The following is a 7,309-nucleotide window of genomic DNA, read 5'->3' as shown; positions in this document are numbered from 1 at the left end:
CATGCACAAACATGAGTACAAATCAACACAAAGTTCAACGCATTGATTTTCTATCATGACACCAGAGATCAAGGGCAGGCTCAACCGTAATGAAGCATAGCAATGGAAGAAGCATTACATTGGAAAAATTAGCACAAAGATGAGGTAGTTGATAGGGCATATGTGTTGGGATCCTCGTGAGAGGGAACTTTTTCCACGCGCGCCGGCGGTCCCTCCTTGCCCCTAGCGCCCCCACATGGGCTGTCCCTCATGCGGCCCGGCGGTCCACGTTCCCATTTCTAACCTAACTCCCGCTAACCTAACTTCTCACCGTGGACGGCACTTGAGGGGGACCGAGGCCCCGTTTGGTGAATTGCCCCTCTCCGCGGCCATGCTCCCCGCGGGCCGATATGACGACTCGTGGACCCGTCGCTCCTGTGGACAAAACATGACTCCGGGAGCCCCCGAAAGACTCTATGCAAGTAAGAGCCCCGCTTGGGCCGTGGCCGGGTCCCTGGGGGTCCCGTGGACCAAAACGGCCCGGGACGCAACCGCGGGGCCGTTTCGGCATTTTGATCAGATTTTGGAACAGCGGCTCCTGGACGGGACCGACGGTGACTCCTTGAGAGGGATTTCTACCTCAAGGCCATGGGGCTTGGGTGGTTTGCCTGAGCGCCCCGAATTAAAGGACTTATAAGGGAGTAGTACTCCACTCTTGGTGAACCGTGCGCATCCTGCCGGGGTAGCTAAGAGGGGGCCGGTTGTTCAACCGGAGCCGGGGTGGCAGTCCTCACGTCCATAAAACCATCTACCCATTCTAGGTTGGAGTTAGGTTAACCCAGTCTTCAGAGGCGCTGGAGAGGCCTCCGTCCCTTTTGTAATCAACCTTTTGAATCAATACAAAGCGCCCGTCACGGGCTTGTTTCTACAAATCTTGTCTCGCGCGTCCCTTTGAAATACTTGCTCGACTTGTTGTGAAGTCGGCTAACTTGTGTTCAGGTGAAGGATCGGCGAACGCGCGCGGCCCCTAAGTTCCATTTACGGGCCGCTCTTCAGGGTCCCGTAACACTTGGTATCAGAGCTAGAAATTCAAAGCTGGTCTATGCCTAACAGAGGGGGACAAAGACCCGCCGAAAGTGACTCCAACAGCACTCCCCTACCCGCCGCAAGATTAGAAGAAATCGCAGCGGACGGTGTAATTGACTCTTGGGAGTATTCCAGGTGGATACGTTCTCAAGGGAGACTACAACGCCTAGACCCTATCAGCGAAGCCGGGCCAGAGTTTGAGTCCGCGCCTTCGTCACCCAACAAAATGAGTCACGCGGATGGAGACTCGTTCCATGGGGAGAGGAACGACCCTCCCTGCAATGACAAAATGGAAAGGTGGGAGGCTATACTAGAGTCTCAAGCCGCGCTGGTTCAACAGCTCGTACAGGTAAGTCTGCTGAATGCTCAGAATGCCACAGCAGACAAAGGAAAAGGGCCGGCAAGCACGTCGGGAGCTCCCGCGAGTGGGAGTGATGGGATGGGGAGTTTCAAGCCTATCAAACCCACTCCCTACTCGGGCCAACGGGACTCAATGATACTGGAGAAATGGATCCGCGACACGGAGAGTTTCTACCGCACAAGCAAAATGGAAGAACATTTATGGACATCCGTGGTGTCTCATTTCTTAGCAGAGGACGCTTACAGTTGGTTCCTCCTAGAAGAGAGGAAAAACCCCTACATGTCATGGACCCGCCTCAAGGCTGAGATGCGGGACTACTTCGTTCCGAAGAATGAAGACTTCAGACACTTAGACGAATGGAGGGCCATCACCCAAGGCGAAAGCAAGCTGCAGGAGTATGTGTCCAAATACAGGCAGTCCATGCTGAAAGTGGAACAGATGACTTGGGAGAGAGTGAGACTCCATGGTTTCCTCTATGGGCTCAAAGACTGGGCCCGTAGGGAGATCGAAAAGCAGAATCCGGTCGACTACATGGCAGCGCTGGCCATGGCAGAAAGGCTAGTGGACTCCGACTTGCGCCGAAAGGGGGCCACCAACACAAAGTCTGGGGGAAGTGGGAATACCCCTTCCAACTCGAACAAAAATCAGTCTTCAGCTGGGCCCCAAAGGAGTGAGCCCGCAGGCAGCTTGTCAAACCAGCCCCGACTGTACGGGAACTTTCGCAATAATGCGCCAAGCAGCTACAGCGGCTCGTCGAGTAGTAGGAACTTCTCGGTGAACCAGCCTGGAGGGGCCCCTCAACGGACGCTGCCTTGGAGGGCGAATCCTTCCCGCCCATGCCGTAAGTGTGGGGGTCCTCACTGGGATAATGATTGTCACAAAACTAGCTCTCAGTCTCGAGCTCACTCCGCTTGGGCCAATGAGACCAACGCTGACAGGACAGGATCTTCACAAGTGCAGATCACTGAGATCACGGAGCAAGAGTCTGAAAGTGGAAACAAAGAGTCTACCGAAGGGACGGTCCGTGTAGGAGCCATCAAAGCTTCTCTACACTGCCTAGCAGCTCGTATCAAACCGATCCCAAATATGTATGTCAAGACGGTGATCAACGGGCAGTCACAATTGGCGATGCTCGACTCGGGAGCGAGTCACAACTTCATCTCACCATCATGTGCCAAACGCTTGGGAGTAAAGACCTGCAAGCCCGGAGGAGGATGAAGCATCTCAGTGGGCTTTGTACAAGGCGAAGACTCGAACACCGCGATGGCTTACGACGTGGCGGTCCAAGTAGGTGAATGGCGAGCCAAAGTGGACTTCATCGTCGTACCCATGGATTCCTACGACATGATGTTTGGCCTGGCCTGGTATGACTCCTACGTGATGGGGTTGTATGCCAAGGGCATGAATCAACTGATGCTGGACATGAATGGTAAGGGGGTGATTGTCCCGATCATCCGACCTATGGACACGCCTCCTGCCCGCAAGACTACTCAAGAAAAAGCTCCGCCTAAACCACAACCTTACGTGCCACCTCAAGCCCGAGGGCAGGTGAACGCAGCTCAAACTAAGACACCGACGCCGACGAAAACGGAAAAAGGGAAGACTCGAGTTAGCTGGGATGACCTAGTCCCAGACTCAATGTGGATCTCACCAAAGCAAGCAGAGAAGGCTCTCAAACAAGGGGCCCAGGTTCACTGCTGTGTGATGAAAGTAACACTAGCAGATTCAGACGAAGAGTGCACTATCGGGGATAGTCGCATCATCAAGGTGATTGAAGAATTCAAGGACGTGGTACCGCCGCAGCTTCCAGCTGGGCTCCCACCTAAGCGAGCAGTGGACCACAAGATCGATCTAGTGCCTGGCCATTCGCCGCCAGCCCGTCCACCCTATCGAATGGATGCCACACAACTACAAGAACTGAAGAAGCAACTAGGAGAACTACTTGAAGCAGGTTTTATCAGGCCCAGCAAGTCCCCTTACGGGGCCCCGGTGCTTTTTGTCACAAAGAAGGACGGCTCATCCAGGCTCTGCGTCGACTACAGAGCCCTGAATAAAATAACCATCCGGAACAGGTACCCTCTGCCGCACATGGATGATCTAACAGACAGGTTGGCAGGGGCAAAATACTTCACTAAGGTCGATCTGCGATCAGGATACCACCAGATTCGGATCGTGGATGAAGATGTGCACAAGACAGCTTTCAGGTCACGGTATGGAGCTCACGAATGGCTAGTGCTTCCCTTTGGCCTCACCAATGGAGTAGCTACCTTCTCAGCTGGAATGGATACAGATTTCGGCGACATGCTGGATGAATTCCTCATTGTGTACCTGGATGACCTGCTAATCCACAACAAAACTTTTGAAGAGCACGTAGAGCATGTGCGCCAGGTGCTCCGCAGACTCAGAGAATGCAAGTGGTACGCAAAACTGGAAAAGTGCGTCTTCGCAGTACAGGAAGTGGAATTCTTGGGCTTCTTGGTCACTGCAGATGGAATTCGCGTGGATCCTAAAAAGATTGAGGCCGTGGTGAACTGGCCTGCCCCCCGAATAGTTACACAGGTACGCGAGTTTGTGGGTTTCACTCAGTATTGCCGAAAGTCCATCAAAGATTTTTCGAAGATCATGGCTCCCATAACAGACACCACCAAGGGTTCGCTAGCGTTCAAGTGGACAGATGAAGCCCAACGAGCTTTTGAGCACATCAAACAAGTAATGTGTTCCCTACCGGTACTTAAGCTCCCAGAATTCGACAAGCCATTCGAAATTCACACCGATGCCTCACGCATCGCACTGGGAGGGGTACTAATGCAAGCTGAAAGACCAGTAGCCTACATTTCAAAGAAGTTTACAGACCCACAGAAGAGATGGGCTACACACGAGCAGGAGATGTATGCAGTGGTATACTGTCTTGACCAATGGCGTCACTACGTATTGGACAAGCACACTAAAGTATACACAGATAATGTTTCCCTGAAGTATTTCCAGACACAACCTAAGCTCTCTCACAAACAGAGTCGGTGGCAAGATCAGCTAGCAGAATATGACATAGAAACCATCCACAAGCCGGGCAAGCAGAATGCAATGCCAGATGCTCTCAGTCGCATGCCCGAGGTTAATGCAGTTAGCGTAATAAGCAGTGATGAAGTATTGGATCAGATTCGCGAGGCCAGTAAGACAGACCCCGCAGTATTACAGATGATGCAGAGTTGGCGACAAGGCAAGACTTCCGTGGGGCTATTCGACCTGCGGGATGGGCTATGGTATGCTCATAACCGCGTGTATGTACCAGATGATCCTACACTCAAAGCAAAACTGCTTTGGGAAACCCACGACTGCAAAGTTGCAGGACACGGTGGGCAAAAGAGATCCTTTGACAGGTTAAGCCGTCACTTTTTCTGGCCAAAGATGCAGGAAGATGTGGTGGAATATGTAAGAACTTGCCCAACATGCCAGCTAGTCAAGGCACAGCGAATAAAGCCGGCAGGGCTTTTGATGTCTATGCCTACACCATCTCGCCCCTGGGATGTGATAAGCATGGACTTCATTGTCGACTTACCCGAAAGCCACGGATTCACTACCATCTTCGTGATCGTGGACTACTTTTCAAAGCAGGCGCACTTCATTCCCGCAAAGCCGCCCCTTACAGCCTACCAGACGGCGCGGCTTTTCTTCAAGCATGTCTTCAAGAATCACGGACTTCCACTGGCCATTGTTTCGGATCGCGATGGGCGATTCTTAAGCGACATGTGGCGGGAGTTATTCAAGCTCCTAGGCACACAGCTCAGGTTTTCTTCGGCCTATCACCCCCAAACAGATGGGCAGACCGAGCGAATCAATCAAGGCATCGAAGATTACATCCGTTGCTATGTCCAAGCAGATCAAAAGGATTGGGCAGACTTTCTGGAAGTCCTTGAGTTTCAGTACAATAGCAGTGTGCACTCGGGGACAGGATACACCCCATTTGAACTAGCTACAGGAAAAGAGGTGATTACGCCCATGGCACTTGCTTCGGGCACTATGCATGCAGAAGATCAGGATGCTGAGCAGTTTTTGACGGCTTGGCAGAAACGTTTGGATGTAGCCAGAAAGCACTTGATGAAGTACAAAGATAAGTATGTAGCCAGACATAACGAAAAAGCACGAACAGAGTTCTTTCAGAAGGGTGACTTGGTGCTGGTGAGTGCCCAGAACATCAACCTTCCCGAAAACTTAACACCCAAATTCAACCACCGCTTCTATGGTCCATACCGGGTACTGCAAGATTTCAACAACGTCTCCTACAAGCTGGAGCTACCTTCCAACGTCAAGATCCACAATGTTTTTCACATCAGCCTACTCAAACGATTTCAGGTTGATGGGAAATACGGCCGCCATGTACCTCTACTAGACAAAGGAGTAAACCCCTTTGAGCCAGAAATTATCATCAAACACCGTTTCAGGCGCAACAACCTAGAGTTCTATGTCAAGTGGAGAGGGCGGCCAATGTCAGATTGCACTTGGGTGCCAGAAGATAGAGTCATTGCAATGGATAAGCAGTTGTTGCTTCGGTACTACAGGATTCCGGACCTCAAACACATGCCTAGGGCATAGAAGACCACAACCATGTACAGCAGTAGTATAGGATGCAGTAGTTTGTCAGCACACTTATGCTCAGTTTTTCAGCAGAATAAAGATGCGTTATGCGACAATTATGCGATGTATGCACTATGTGGTCAGATGCTTTACAATCTTGACGAGGACGTCAAGTTCCTTGAGGGGGGGGAGAATGTTGGGATCCTCGTGAGAGGGAAATTTTTCCACGCGCGCCGGCGGTCCCTCCTTGCCCCTAGCGCCCCCACATGGGCTGTCCCTCATGCGGCCCGGCGGTCCACGTTCCCATTTCTAACCTAACTCCCGCTAACCTAACTTCTCACCGTGGACGGCACTTGAGCGGGACCGAGGCCCCGTTTGGTGAATTGCCCCTCTCCGCGGCCATGCTCCCCGCGGGCCGATATGACGACTCGTGGACCCGTCGCTCCTGTGGACAAAACATGACTCCGGGAGCCCCCGAAAGACTCTATGCAAGTAAGAGCCCCGCTTGGGCCGTGGCCGGGTCCCCGGGGGTCCCGTGGACCAAAACGGCCCGGGACGCAACCGCGGGGCCGTTTCGGCATTTTGATCAGATTTTGGAACCGCGGCTCCTGGACGGGACCGACGGTGACTCCTTGAGAGGGATTTCTACCTCAAGGCCATGGGGCTTGGGTGGTTTGCCTGAGCGCCCTGAATTAAAGGACTTATAAGGGAGTAGTACTCCACTCTTGGTGAACCGTGCGCATCCTGCCGGGGTAGCTAAGAGGGGGCCGGTTGTTCAACCGGAGCCGGGGTGGCAGTCCTCACGTCCATAAAACCATCTACCCATTCTAGGTTGGAGTTAGGTTAACCCAGTCTTCAGAGGCGCTGGAGAGGCCTCCGTCCCTTTTGTAATCAACCTTTTGAATCAATACAAAGCGCCCGTCACGGGCTTGTTTCTACAAATCTTGTCTCGCGCGTCCCTTTGAAATACTTGCTCAACTTGTTGTGAAGTCGGCTAACTTGTGTTCAGGTGAAGGATCGGCGAACGTGCGCGGCCCCTAAGTTCCATTTACGGGCCGCTCTTCAGGGTCTCGTAACAATATGCACCACAAAGGAAGGAAAGAATTAGCACAATATCAATTGGTCATAACTTAAGACGAAAACTTCAGTTTGTGAAGTCTGCATGTCAGCTATGCTACTGAAAAACTATACCTTGATGAATCTAGGATAAGCCTAGATTCACCATTAAAGGAAAGTGCAAGGTATAGGCCCATGGTAGTCACCCAGAAGACAATATAACCATCAACTTCATCATGCATAATATTAACTAAA

General features: G+C 52.0%; 2 pseudogenes; both read left to right on the top strand.

Annotated features, from left to right (window-relative positions):
- Positions 1-235: 235 nt before the first annotated feature.
- LOC147426234 (uncharacterized) lies at positions 236-781 on the top strand (annotated as a pseudogene).
- Positions 782-6,264: 5,483 nt separating this feature from the next.
- On the top strand, positions 6,265-6,810 carry LOC147426233 (uncharacterized; annotated as a pseudogene).
- Positions 6,811-7,309: the final 499 nt, after the last annotated feature.

The sequence above is a fragment of the Adiantum capillus-veneris genome, chromosome 24 (assembly GCF_014529385.1).
Source record: "Adiantum capillus-veneris isolate H3 chromosome 24, ASM1452938v2, whole genome shotgun sequence".
Classification (NCBI taxonomy): domain Eukaryota; kingdom Viridiplantae; phylum Streptophyta; class Polypodiopsida; order Polypodiales; family Pteridaceae; genus Adiantum; species Adiantum capillus-veneris.
Note: the sequence above shows the minus strand (reverse complement) of the source record. Positions and strands in the feature narration are given on the sequence as shown.